The 14,957-nt window shown below is 45.5% G+C and overlaps 1 protein-coding gene and 1 long non-coding RNA gene across 3 annotated transcripts in view; both read left to right on the forward strand.

Annotated features, from left to right (window-relative positions):
* The window catches only part of DHTKD1 (dehydrogenase E1 and transketolase domain containing 1), a 190,175-nt gene that overhangs the window by 150,671 nt on the left and 24,547 nt on the right, over window positions 1-14,957 (forward strand). The window lies entirely within an intron of this gene.
* Window positions 6,057-6,755, forward strand: LOC134935326 (uncharacterized). The gene is made up of 4 exons (XR_010180058.1): window positions 6,057-6,115; window positions 6,203-6,270; window positions 6,365-6,432; window positions 6,626-6,755. It is a non-coding gene; the product is annotated as an uncharacterized LOC134935326 (long non-coding RNA).

Here is a 14,957-nt window from a genome sequence, read left to right on the forward strand (position 1 = left end):
GGGTTGCATGAGACGATAAAAACACAGACTATGGTTCTTACGTTGGAAGTAAGAAGGTCATTAGCCTGGTGGCTACAGACATCCCATCTAGACAAGGGGAGACCCTTTTGGATATCAGATTGGGAAATTCTGACGACAGATGCCAGTCTACAGGGCTGGGGAGCAGTGTCAGGAAGGTTGTGTTTCCAGGGTCAATGGACCAATGAAGAATGTTGCCTGCCAATAAATATATTGGAACTTCGGGCCATATACATGGCACTGATTCAGGCAAAGGACATTCTTCGGGGAAAACCAATCCAGATCCGCTCGGACAATGCGTCGGCAGTAGCGTAACTAAACCCATCAGGGAGGAACTCGCAGCCGAAAAGCGATGAAGGAGGTAAGTCGCATACTAAAGTAGGCAGAACTTAATCATCCAGCCTTGTCCGCAGTGTTCGTTCCGGGAGTCCTAAACTGAGCAGCGGACTTTCTCAGTCGACACGCCATTCAGGCAAGCAAATGAGCTCTACACCCGTAGGTCTTCCAGACTCTAGTAGACAAGTGTGGGTTGCCAGACATAGATCTCATGGCGTCCAGTTTGAACAACAAAGTCCTCGCATACGGGTCAAGAACAAAGGATCCCAGAGCGATCTTTGTGGATGCCCTGTCGGTGATATGGGACTTTCACCTGGCTTATGTGTTTCCTCCAATCACCCTATTACCCAGGGTGGTGAGAAAGCTAAAGCAAGGGAAAGGTGACGTGATACTAATAGCTCCTGCTTGGCCCAGAAGGCATTGGTACACAGATCTGCAGAGAATGTCGATGGATGCTCCACTTCTGCTCCCTCAACGTTCAGCTCTACTGATGCAGGGTCCTTGTTATCACAGACATCTGGATCGACTGTCTTTGACGGCGTGGCTATTGAAACCTTTATCCTGAAGTCAAGAGGATTCTCACAACAGGTAATTCAAACTGCTCAGAGCAAGGAATCCTTCCTCAGCTCGCATTTATCACTGAATATGGCAAACCTATATTCATTGGTGCAGTGAACGGAAAATGGACCCTCAGAGTTTCCAGGGTCTTAGCATTCTTTCAGGCAGGAATGGATAAAGGTTTGAAGGTGGCGTCCTTGAGAGTGCAAGTGTCGGCATTGGCTGTATGGTTCCAAAAGAAAATTGCCAACTTACAGGATGTGCCTATTTTTTTCCAGGGAATGCTGCACATTCAACCTCCTTTTGTTCCTCCTACAGTGCCTTAGGACGTAAGTCTAGTCCTGAAAGCCCTTCAGGTTGCCCCATTTGAACCACTTAATAAAGTGGATCTTAAATGGTTGACAGCTAAAGTTCTCTTTCTACTGGCTATGGAGTCAGCTAGAAGAGGATCAGATTTAGGGGCATTATCATGTCGTTCCCCATTTCTGATTTTTTTTTATCAAGATAAAGCAGTTCTCAGAACTAGATCTGGGTACCTTCCGAAGGTGGTGTCTAAATTCCACCTTAATGAAGAAATTGTAGTCCCAGATTTCCAGGTACCGGGCCTTTCTGCGGGAAATGCATCGCTGGACGTGGTCCGTACATTAAGGATCTACGTGGGACAGATTCTGTTTTCATTCTCTACGGATTTCACAAGAGAGGATGGCCTGCTGATAAGCAGACACTGGCAAGATGGTTTCGGATGACTATTTCAGAAGCATATTCTCAAGCTGATCTCCCTGTTCCGGCTAATGTCTCTGCTCACTCTACTCGTAAGGTAGGTCCATCATGGGCAGCACAGCATGGTGCTTCAGGAGAACAGATATGTAAGGCAGCCACATGGTCTTCCATTTACACATTCATTAGACATTATGCCATGGATACCTTTCCCTCTCATGACGCTGAATTCAGGCGAAGGATTCTCCTGTCCAATTGGGAGCGTCCCCACCACTAAATTGCTTTGGGAAATCCCATTGTTATTCTGTGGATAACCTATGGACCCTGCCGGAGAAATATACGTTATGGTAAGAACTTACCGTTGATAATCGTATTTCTCCTAAGTCCACAGGATCCACAGGGATCCCACCCTGACGCTCCAGATTTGAGGATCCGTTTACTCACTAACCTCTTCCTTCTTGTACAGAAGGGTGTGCATGTTTGTTCTTATCGCCTGTTTAGGGCTCTCTATGATGCTGTTGCCTTGAACTTTGGAATACAACTGCTTTGCCTGAGCCAGTAGGCGGGGATATATGGACGGGTCTGTTGCATGCTGGGAGGCCGGAAAGCTTTGATCGATTGGTGTAAATCCGCTGTCGCTTCATCATATCCCATTGTTATCCTGTGGTAAGTTCTTATCATAACGTATATTTTCTTCGCGAGAAGTTTAAGCCGTTCATATTTTGGTATCAAATTATAATGTTTAATATTTATTTACTGTAGCTGGTTACAGTTTTTTAAATCTAAAGCTAGGTACACACTGGAGCGATAGACAAATATGTTGCTTCTGGCCAAATCGCAATATATCAGCCAGATCGCACAGTGTGTACGGCCTATCTGTGCGCTCCTGTGGTCGCATGCGATACCATCTGGTGAGCCATGCTACGGGGGATCATGCTGTCCTTCATTACATCGTTCTAATGTGTACTGCAGTAACTATATGTCGGCCGCCGTATCGTCCGGGTACACATCGCTCCAATGTGTTCCCAGCTTAACCCGTTATGTATTGTATTACTCTATATAAATAAAAGTAAAATTGTTTAAAACATTTTTTAGAGAATATCATACCTAGTTTATGACCCATTGCCATTTTAAACTAGATATCCTGTGAGAAATCTATTTCAATGTGTAAAAATAAGATTTTACTCACCGGTAAATCTATTTCTCGTAGTCCGTAGTGGATGCTGGGGACTCCGTAAGGACCATGGGGAATAGACGGGCTCCGCAGGAGACTGGGCACTCTAAGAAAGAATTAGTACTACTGGTGTGCACTGGCTCCTCCCTCTATGCCCCTCCTCCAGACCTCAGTTAAGGAAACTGTGCCCGGAAGAGCTGACATTACAAGGAAAGGATTTGGGAATCCAGGGTAAGACTCATACCAGCCACACCAATCACACCGTATAACTTGTGATAACATACCCAGTTAACAGTATGAACAACAACAGAGCATCAACAAATGGATGCCAACATAACATAACCCTTTATTAAGCAATAACTATATACAAGTATTGTAGAAGATGTCCGCACTTGGGACGGGCGCCCAGCATCCACTACGGACTACGAGAAATAGATTTACCGGTGAGTAAAATCTTATTTTCTCTAACGTCCTAGTGGATGCTGGGGACTCCGTAAGGACCATGGGGATTATACCAAAGCTCCCAAACGGGCGGGAGAGTGCGGATGACTCTGCAGCACCGAATGAGCAAACACAAGGTCCTCCTCAGCCAGGGTATCAAACGTGTAGAATTTTGCAAAGGTGTTTGAACCCGACCAAGTTGCAGCTCGGCAAAGCTGTAATGCCGAGACCCCTCGGGCAGCCGCCCAAGAAGAGCCCACTTTCCTTGTGGAATGGGTTTTTACTGATTTTGGATGCGGCAATCCCGCCGCAGAATGAGCCTGCTGAATCGTGTTACAGATCCAGCGAGCAATAGTTTGCTTTGAAGCGGGAGCACCCAGCTTGTTGGATGCATACAGGATAAACAGCGAGTCAGTTTACCTGACTCCAGCCGTTCTGGCTACATAAATCTTCAAAGCCCTGACTACATCAAGCAACTTGGAATCCTCCAAGTCACGAGTAGCCGCAGGCACCACAATAGGTTGGTTCAAATGAAAAGATGACACCACCTTCGGCAGAAATTGCGGACGAGTCCGTAATTCTGCCCTGTCCATATGGAAAACCAGATAGGGGCTTTTACATGACAAAGCCGCCAATTCTGACACACGCCTAGCCGACGCTAAGGCCAATAGCATGACCACTTTCCACGCGAGATACTTTAGCTCCACGGTCTTAAGTGGCTCAAACCAGTGGGATTTCAGGAAACCCAACACCACGTTGAGATCCCAAGGTGCCACTGGTGGCACAAAAGGGGGCTGAATATGCAGCACTCCCTAAACAACGTCTGGACTTCAGGAAGAGAAGTCAGTTCTTTTTGAAAGAAAATGGATAGGGCCGAAACCTGGAACCCAATTTCAGGCCCAATGTCACTCCCGACTGTAGGAAGTGAAGGAAACGGCCCAGCTGGAATTCCTCCGTAGGGGCATTCCTGGCCTCACACCAAGCAACATATTTTCGCCATATACGGTGATAACGTTGAGCCGTCACGTCCTTCCTAGCCTTTATCAGCGTAGGAATAACCTCATCTGGAATGCCTTTTTCTGCTAGGATCCGGCGTTCAACCGCCATGCCGTCAAACGCAGCCGCGGTAAGTCTTGGAACAGACAGGGCCCCTGCTGCAACAAGTCCTGTCCGAGAGGCAGAGGCTATGGGTCCTCTGTGAGCATTTCTTGCAGATCTGGATACCAAGTCCTTCTTGGCCAATCCGGAACAATGAGTATTGTTCTCACTCCTCCTTTTCCTATGATTCTCATCACCTTGGGTATGAGAGGAAGAGGAGGAAACACATAAACCCACTGGAACATCCACGGTGTCACCAGTGCGTCTACAGCTATCGCCTGAGGGTCTCTTGACCTGGCGCAATATTTTGTTGAGGCGGGATGCCATCATGTCCACCTGTGGGAGTTCCCACCGACCTACCATCTGCGCAAAGACTTCTTGATGAAGTCCCCACTCTCCCGGGTGGAGGTCGTGTCTGCTGAGGAAGTCTGCTTCCCAGTTGTCCACTCCCGGAATGAACACTGCTGACAGTGCTCATACGTGATTCTCCGCCCATCGAAGAATTCTGGTGGCTTCCGCCATCGCCACCCTGCTCCTTGTGCCGCCTTGGCGGTTTACATGAGCCACTGCGGTGATGTTGTTGTCTGATTGAATCAGCACCGATTGGTTGCGAAGCAGGGTCTCCGCTTGACTTAGGGCGTTGTATATGGCCCTTAATTTCAGGATATTGATGTGAAGGCAAGTCTCCTGACTTGACCACAGCCCTTGAAAATTTCTTCCCTATGTGACTGCCCCCCACCCTCGGAGGCTTGCATCCGTGGTCACCAGGACCCAGTCCTGAATGCCGAATCTGCGACCTTCGAGAAGGTAAGCACTCTGCAGCCACCACAGGAGAGACACCCTGGCCCCGGGGGATAGGGTGATTAACCGATGCATCTGTAGATGTGATCCGGACCACTTGTCCAGTAAGTCCCATTAGAAGGTCCTCTCATGGAACCTGCCGAAAGGAATGGCCTCGTATGATGCCACCATCCTTCCCAGGACTCGAGTGCAGTGAAGCACTGACACCTGTTTTGGTTTTAATAGATTCCTGACCAGTGTCACGAGCTCCTGAGCTCTCTCTATCGGGAGATAAACCCTTTTCTGGTCTGTGTCTAGGATCATGCCTAGGAGAGGCAGATGAGCTGTAGGAACCAACTGCGACTTTGGAATATATAGAATCCAGCCGTGTTGCCGTTACACTTGATAAGGTGGATAAATGGGGACATGAAGGTATGCCTCCTTTATGTCCCGAGTCACAACAAAATCTCCCCCTTTCAGGCTTGTAATGACCGCTCTTAGCGATTCCATCTTGAACTTGAACCTTTTCAGGTATATGTTCAGGGATTTTAAATTCAATATGGGTCTGACCGAACAGTCTGGTTTCGGGACTACCACATGGTCGAATAATAACCCCCTCCCTGTCGAAGGAGGGGAACCTTGACCACCACCTGTTGAAGATACAATTTGTGAATTGCAGTTAACCCTGTTTCCCTCTCGTGGGGGGAAGCCGGCAGGGCCGTCAGTGAGGAGGCATCTTCTCAAAGTCCAGCTTGTATCCCTGAGACACTATCTATTGCCCAGGGATCTAACAGGGAGTGAACCCACTTGTTGCAGAACTTAGGAAAGCGTGCCCCCACCGGGTCTAGCTCCGTCTGTGGAGCCCCAGCTGTACTACGGGTGACTAATATCTAGACTGCACACTGTTTATTTTAGTTATCGCTTTTGATGCGTTGTGGAACTTACTAGTGGCTCATCTGGATGCATTCAGAACGGAATGACTGCTGGTATATAGTGAGTAGTTGGTGCTCATTACACTCACATACTAGATCAGTATATATCTTTATAGTCTACAGTTTTATCTTCCTTTTCTGTTTATAGGATGATTTTTACGTGAACTACATTTAGAAGCCTTACATGCATTTACCTGTGAAGGTATAATTGCTGGAGTACGTATCTGTATATGTCTACGTGTTTTGTGGGCTAACTTGCACTGGGTTTGTCTATTTATTTGCTGACATCTTGCACATATTGGTTTTCTAGGCATTTGAGCTGTATACCAGCTGAGTGGATAGATGTTGTCAGGACATTTCACCTAAGTGATGTTTTATGTAAGTCTGCATCTTGGTCTGGTATTTGGAGACACGGTGGTGGTCACTGTAGCAGGATGTTATCCACTGGGCTTAAGGTTCATCTAATAAGTGCACTGTGAAGTGTGCTGTGTGCAATTTAGTATATGATTAATGCGCAATAATGGGGCCTGGGAGGCATTAAGAGTGGTCTTATGTTCTTTCTCTTTTCTAGATCTCCACTGATGTTACTATGTATATACCTTTAAAAGTTATTTGAATGTTAACCGAACCTGCCTATCTTGAGAAAGACCCAGTTATGGGGTCGAAACGTCGATCAAGGGCGAGTTGGTGCAACTGAATATTCGACTATTAAACTATGAATGTTTTATGCAATTTAATTGTATGTGTTATTCAACTGTGAGTGCCCCTTCCACCTGTGTGGAACCCCTGTTTTTGTATTTGTGGCTGACTTTGTCAGTTTCACTGGGTGCACCCTAAACATGTATTTATGTATTTTTTGATGTGAGTGCGGATCTCCAATGATATATTGGGTATAGGTACCTTTGGAGTATCTCTGCCTTATCCGACACCCATCTAATTCTGAGTATCTGGTAGAGAGAGATAACTGGGACACACTCTAGTTGTGTGTGTTCATCCACATATTGTTTTTTATTTGTTTTTTATTTTTATTATTTTTTTCAACTTGTATTTAAGAGCCAATTACAGCTGTGGCACAAGGGGGGACATATTTGTTAGATGATGGTTTATTGTCCCAAGCAGAACAGGGGACTGTATCATATACTGACGACGAGGTGGACAAACTATTGTTTGACAAATTGGATTTTGATTCCCTGCCGGCAGAGACGGCTGCTGATGTTTTCTATAAGTTACTTAAACTCCGCCAGCGCGAAGTGGAACTACAACTCCATGGCAAGTTCCTTTCGGAATATCATAGGCGTAAACAGATCCCTCGTGGATTTCGGTTAAACAATATACCTACTTTAGGTAGGAACAACCCGTTGTTCTGCAGTAAATGGTGTGGCATTTTAAACAAGTGTTCATTTGACCTTATTGCACTTGTTATCGAGGAGGTCAGCAATGACCTCAAAAAGGTGAAAATTGACATTGAAACAACTAATGCAACTACCTTACCATTATTACGCGATGACAAATCCAGCAATTGGATAGAAAGACTGTAGACACAGATGGACACATTTCGCAACGAGTTGATCTCATTCAAAAGAAAGAAATTGGCAGTAGTGACATTAGATTACCAGAACCATACGGTTTACCGTTGGTTACTGGGGAATTCTGGACAGGAGGGGCAGGATAGATACTATCGGCCACAATATAGACGCCGCTATACACCTGTTACCCATAATCCTGGATCATCTTATTCAACCTCGGACACAGACACGGGGAGGTACAATCTGTGGGTACACATTTTTTAGGAGCAGGCAACCCTATGTCCACAGAATTGAGGGAAGACCCAAGAGTCACCGGCCGCACCCGAGGCGGGGTGGCCACCCGAAGAAGGGCGCGAAGGCGACGATGATGGATTCTGTATTTAATTTGTCAGACTATCGATTAAGTGAATCTGAAATAGCACTCTTATCGAAAGGCCTGACATTTGTTCCTACAACTAAGCACAACAAGTTCCAAAACACCGTTGAACTATACAGATTTAGTCGTAATCTTAGGTTAAAGGAATTTTTTGGTGTCAAAGCATCGGACACCAATACATCCAAGTTCAAACAAAAGTCACAATTTGATCCCATGTCCGCAAATGCTAGTATTAAAACATTTACACGCATTGTCCAGAAGGACATCAATGAGTGTCAGGTACCTAAAATGTATGACAATCTATCCACTGACTAACGTAATGCATTGAAGAATTTACGTGATAATCCCTTTATAGTTATCCGCCCTGCGGACAAGGGAGGAGCAGTGGTGGTCCAGAACTGAATTGACTATGACAGGGAAATTCTGTCACAGTTATCGGATTTTAACACATATCTCAAATTAGATGTCAATCCGGTGAAAGAGATTAAATCTCAGGTTGATGGGTCTCTGAAACGTGGATTTGAAAGTGGTTGGTTGGATCAGGAGTTATACGCCTACCTCACGGTTGATTATCCGAAATGTCCTATTATCTACACCCTACCAAAGGTGCATAAAACCCTTGATAAACCGCCGGGGAGGCCGATCATAGCGGCAGAAGGGTCTGTGCTTCAGCCTTTAGCTATTTACATCGATAGTATACTCCAACCCTTAGTATTGGACAACAGTAGTCACATTCGGGACTCTAATGACTTTCTTGAACTTATCCGGAATATCACTCTGTTAGACGAACCACTAGTATTGGCCACCATGGACGTATGTTCTTTATATACAATTATTCCGCATGACCAGGGCCTTGAGGCGGTGGCAACGACCTTACAGAAGTCGGTTAATCTTAAACAACCCATTGAGTATATTTTGGAGTTGGTTAAGCTGGTCTTAAGTTTAAATCATTTTTCCTATAAGGATTTATTCTTCATGCAGAAATCAGGGACGGCCATGGGCTCAAACCTGGCCCCGTCCTATGCCAATTTATATATGGCACAATATGAGGAAACCAATATTTATCCGAAGTACGGTAAATTCATACGTCTATATAAACGATTTATTGACGATGTATTCATACTTTGGGCAGGTTCTGAGCAGACGTTTGTCAATATGGTGGAGGATTTGAATCAGCTGGCATCTCCAGTCAGGTTCACATATACTGTATCGACCAATGAGATTTGTTTTCTTGACATTAGGGTAATAATTAGAGAGAGGAGATTAATAACTACCCTCTTTCGGAAGGCCACTGACCGTAATACCACACTTTTGGCTAATAGCCATCACCCTCCATCGTTAAAAGATAATTTGCCGGTATCCCAATACCTCAGGGTTATGCGTATAAACTCTGAGACAGAAGCAATGGATACACAAATCACCGAGATGACGGCCAGATTTATTGAACGTGGCTATAAACGCAGGATCCTTAAGGGATGCTTGAGGAAAGCCACTAGGATTTTTAAGGGAGAAGTTAGGGCTGGAAGAGCTAAAACCGGCAGAATGACATTCTCTACCACATTTAATGGGATGTCTGGTTGTATTCGGAAATCAATCAACAAGCATTGGCCTATTGTGACCTCGGACACTACACTACCATTCACTAATATGCCGACGCCGATGATGGCGTTTGGTAGGGGACCAAATTTAAAACCGCTTTTGATGCGCCCCACGGTGTTCCCAGAAGAGACTCCTGATAAGACCTTTATTATGAAACAAAAACCTGGATGTTTCTCTTGTGGGGGTTGTGTGACGTGCAGGTCTATGGTGACGGGTCCCACTGTGATGCATCCCCAGACAGGGAAGAAAATACGAATTACATACCACTTACACTGTCGTTTAGACTATGTTATCTATATACTTATCTGTCCCTGTGGTTTGTATTATGTGGGGCTCACTACTAGGCCCTTTAGAGATCGAATGGCCAATCACCGCACTTCCATACGTGCAGCTTTTGAAACCGGAAGTACTGATAAACCAGTAGCCCGACACTTTTTCGAAAATAAACATCAGGTGTCAAGCATGAGATGCAAACTGATTGATTGGGTTCCTCCCATACAGGGTGGTGGTGACAGAACGCTCGCACTCAAGCAGCGCGAGAGTTATTGGATCTACACCCTGGATACGGTTGCCCCTAAGGGAATGAACGAATATAACCCTTTGAACCTTTTCATCAAACGGTAAATAGCCTCATATTTTGGGGTCACCTCTGGCTGATATGTCCCTGAAACTGTGCTTAACCAGGGTCTACAACTGATACCCTCATGATGATCTGATGCTTTGGTTTGTAAAATGTGTTCCTTTGCCTTTATGGTTATTGGTTGAAGGCACCCCTGTTATTAGGGGGACCTTCGGTCAGGTTATATGGTCAGGCTGGGTGACTTTTTAGTCTCCTGGGCTGGATCGTAAGTCCTAGCCCCTGTCCTTATTCTCAACATTTGATTAAATTGAGGACTGTGAGTTTATTATATTTATATATTGTTATACTATTTTGATATAAAGTCTCCATTGTATTAGTGTGCACATTATTCTAGTGTCACATCTCCCAAAGTATGTACTGGTTTTGTAATACTCAACTGTTTTCTTTTTTGGGGGTGTTCTGCCCCATGGGGATATCTTATGTGTTTTGATAATATATTTACCAGACATTACTCGGGGGGAGTGGAATGTTTTGTCCATATGTATTATTATTGTTATTCTGTGTTTTTTAAAAATATATTTATGAAGTGTATGGTTAGACAATCATATGTTCAAACTAGATTATGACAGTATTAATTATGTATGTACCAAGTATTTTGATGTTGGAAATATGAACGGTTGGGCTAGACCATTGTGGATGTTGCACCTCCGTAAGCCCTCAGGTTCCATTGTTGCATGATGTTATAGATGTCTTATTAATGATACATACATGTATATTTATATGTGTTATGTGTCTTATTTATTTATTTATTATTATTTATTTTTTGTTACTGCCAGCCCAGTGGAAATAATGCTCAGGATCCCTTTAGCCTGATTTACATTAATGCAGCGGTGAGTGAGTATCCAGTTATTTGTAGCGATGCGTCTCACCATTACCCGGTGGAACGCACACTTCCGGTGTATGGAACGCATGACGCGTCGCGGATAAGGTCTATTGATGCGCTTCCGGTCCGTGAGACGCAGAGTACGTCCCGGACCGTGGTGTGTGGCGGCTGTAGCAGCGTTGGGAGCTGGGCTCTCATGTGTTGTCACACACAGGTAGGGAGTGTTATATTTGTGTATGGGTAGTTAAGTGGGTTTGATTCTGCGGTGACCGTGATGAAAGCGTGCAGCGGAAGTGACGTTGTGTTTAGAGATGAGCGGGTTCGGTTTCTCTGAATCCGAACCCGCCAGAACTTCATGGTTTTTTTCACGGGTCCGAGCGACTCGGATCTTCCCGCCTTGCTCGGTTAACCCGAGCGCGCCCGAACGTCATCATGACGCTGTCGGATTCTCGCGAGGCTCGGATTCTATCGCGAGACTCGGATTCTATATAAGGAGCCGCGCGTCGCCGCCATTTTCACACGTGCATTGAGATTGATAGGGAGAGGACGTGGCTGGCGTCCTCTCCGTTTAGAATTAGAATAGATTAGAGAGACACTTGATTTACTAATTTTGGGGAGCATTAGGAGTACTCAGTAGTGTACAGTGCAGAGTTTTGCTGATAGTGACCAGTGACCACCACTTTTATTTATAATCCGTTCTCTGCCTGAAAAAAGCGATACACAGCACACAGTGACTCAGTCACATACCATATCTGTGTGCACTGCTCAGGCTCAGGCCAGTGTGCTGCATCATCTATATATATTATATATCTGTCTGACTGCTCAGCTCACACAGCTTATAATTGTGGGGGAGACTGGGGAGCACTACTGCAGTGCCAGTTATAGGTTATAGCAGGAGCCAGGAGTACATAATATTATATTAAAATTAAACAGTGCACACTTTTGCTGCAGGAGTGCCACTGCCAGTGTGACTAGTGACCAGTGACCTGACCACCAGTATATAATATTAGTAGTATACTATCTCTTTATCAACCAGTCTATATTAGCAGCAGACACAGTACAGTGCGGTAGTTCACGGCTGTGGCTACCTCTGTGTCGGCACTCGGCAGCCCGTCCATAATTGTATATACCAGTGACCTAACCGTGGTTTTTTTTTCTTTCTTTATACATACATACTAGTTACGAGTATACTATCTCTTTATCAACCAGTCTATATATTAGCAGCAGACACAGTACAGTGCGGTAGTTCACGGCTGTGGCTACCTCTGTGTCGGCACTCGGCAGCCCGTCCATAATTGTATATACCACCTAACCGTGGTTTTTTTTTCTTTCTTTATACATACATACTAGTTACGAGTATACTATCTCTTTATCAACCAGTCTATATATTAGCAGCAGACACAGTACAGTGCGGTAGTTCACGGCTGTGGCTACCTCTGTGTCGGCACTCGGCAGCCCGTCCATAATTGTATATACCACCTAACCGTGGTTTTTTTTTTCTTTCTTTATACATACATACTAGTTACGAGTATACTATCTCTTTATCAACCAGTCTATATATTAGCAGCAGACACCGTACAGTGCGGTAGTTCACGGCTGTGGCTACCTCTGTGTCGGCACTCGGCAGCCCGTCCATAATTGTATATACCAGTGACCTAACCGTGTTTTTTTTTTCTTTCTTTATACATACATACTAGTTACGAGTATACTATCTCTTTATCAACCAGTCTATATATTAGCAGCAGACACAGTACAGTGCGGTAGTTCACGGCTGTGGCTACCTCTGTGTCGGCACTCGGCAGCCCGTCCATAATTGTATATACCACCTAACCGTGGTTTTTTTTTCTTTCTTTATACATACATACTAGTTACGAGTATACTATCTCTTTATCAACCAGTCTATATATTAGCAGCAGACACAGTACAGTGCGGTAGTTCACGGCTGTGGCTACCTCTGTGTCGGCACTCGGCAGCCCGTCCATAATTGTATATACCACCTAACCGTGGTTTTTTTTCTTTCTTTATACATACATACTAGTTACGAGTATACTATCTCTTTATCAACCAGTCTATATATTAGCAGCAGACACAGTACAGTGCGGTAGTTCACGGCTGTGGCTACCTCTGTGTCGGCACTCGGCAGCCCGTCCATAATTGTATACTAGTATCCAATCCATCCATCTCCATTGTTTACCTGAGGTGCCTTTTAGTTGTGCCTATTAAAATATGGAGAACAAAAATGTTGAGGTTCCAAAATTAGGGAAAGATCAAGATCCACTTCCACCTCGTGCTGAAGCTGCTGCCACTAGTCATGGCCGAGACGATGAAATGCCAGCAACGTCGTCTGCCAAGGCCGATGCCCAATGGCATAGTACAGAGCATGTCAAAACCAAAACACCAAATATCAGTAAAAAAAGGACTCCAAAACCTAAAATAAAATTGTCGGAGGAGAAGCGTAAACTTGCCAATATGCCATTTACCACACGGAGTGGCAAGGAACGGCTGAGGCCCTGGCCTATGTTCATGGCTAGTGGTTCAGCTTCACATGAGGATGGAAGCACTCAGCCTCTCGCTAGAAAACTGAAAAGACTCAAGCTGGCAAAAGCACCGCAAAGAACTGTGCGTTCTTTGAAATCCCAAATCCACAAGGAGAGTCCAATTGTGTCGGTTGCGATGCCTGACCTTCCCAACACTGGACGTGAAGAGCATGCGCCTTCCACCATTTGCACGCCCCCTGCAAGTGCTGGAAGGAGCACCCGCAGTCCAGTTCCTGATAGTCAGATTGAAGATGTCAGTGTTGAAGTACACCAGGATGAGGAGGATATGGGTGTTGCTGGCGCTGGGGAGGAAATTGACCAGGAGGATTCTGATGGTGAGGTGGTTTGTTTAAGTCAGGCACCCGGGGAGACACCTGTTGTCCGTGGGAGGAATATGGCCGTTGACATGCCAGGTGAAAATACCAAAAAAATCAGCTCTTCGGTGTGGAGGTATTTCACCAGAAATGCGGATAACAGGTGTCAAGCCGTGTGTTCCCTTTGTCAAGCTGTAATAAGTAGGGGTAAGGACGTTAACCACCTCGGAACATCCTCCCTTATACGTCACCTGCAGCGCATTCATAATAAGTCAGTGACAAGTTCAAAAACTTTGGGTGACAGCGGAAGCAGTCCACTGACCAGTAAATCCCTTCCTCTTGTAACTAAGCTCACGCAAACCACCCCACCAACTCCCTCAGTGTCAATTTCCTCCTTCCCCAGGAATGCCAATAGTCCTGCAGGCCATGTCACTGGCAATTCTGACGAGTCCTCTCCTGCCTGGGATTCCTCCGATGCATCCTTGCGTGTAACGCCTACTGCTGCTGGCGCTGCTGTTGTTGCCGCTGGGAGTCGATGGTCATCCCAGAGGGGAAGTCGTAAGCCCACTTGTACTACTTCCAGTAAGCAATTGACTGTTCAACAGTCCTTTGCGAGGAAGATGAAATATCACAGCAGTCATCCTACTGCAAAGCGGATAACTGAGTCCTTGACAACTATGTTGGTGTTAGACGTGCGTCCGGTATCCGCCGTTAGTTCACAGGGAACTAGACAATTTATTGAGGCAGTGTGCCCCCGTTACCAAATACCATCTAGGTTCCACTTCTCTAGGCAGGCGATACCGAGAATGTACACGGACGTCAGAAAAAGACTCACCAGTGTCCTAAAAAATGCAGTTGTACCCAATGTCCACTTAACCACGGACATGTGGACAAGTGGAGCAGGGCAGGGTCAGGACTATATGACTGTGACAGCCCACTGGGTAGATGTATGGACTCCCGCCGCAAGAACAGCAGCGGCGGCACCAGTAGCAGCATCTCGCAAACGCCAACTCTTTCCTAGGCAGGCTACGCTTTGTATCACCGCTTTCCAGAATACGCACACAGCTGAAAACCTCTTACGGCAACTG

The sequence above is a fragment of the Pseudophryne corroboree genome, chromosome 6, assembly GCF_028390025.1.
Source record: "Pseudophryne corroboree isolate aPseCor3 chromosome 6, aPseCor3.hap2, whole genome shotgun sequence".
NCBI lineage: Eukaryota > Metazoa > Chordata > Amphibia > Anura > Myobatrachidae > Pseudophryne > Pseudophryne corroboree.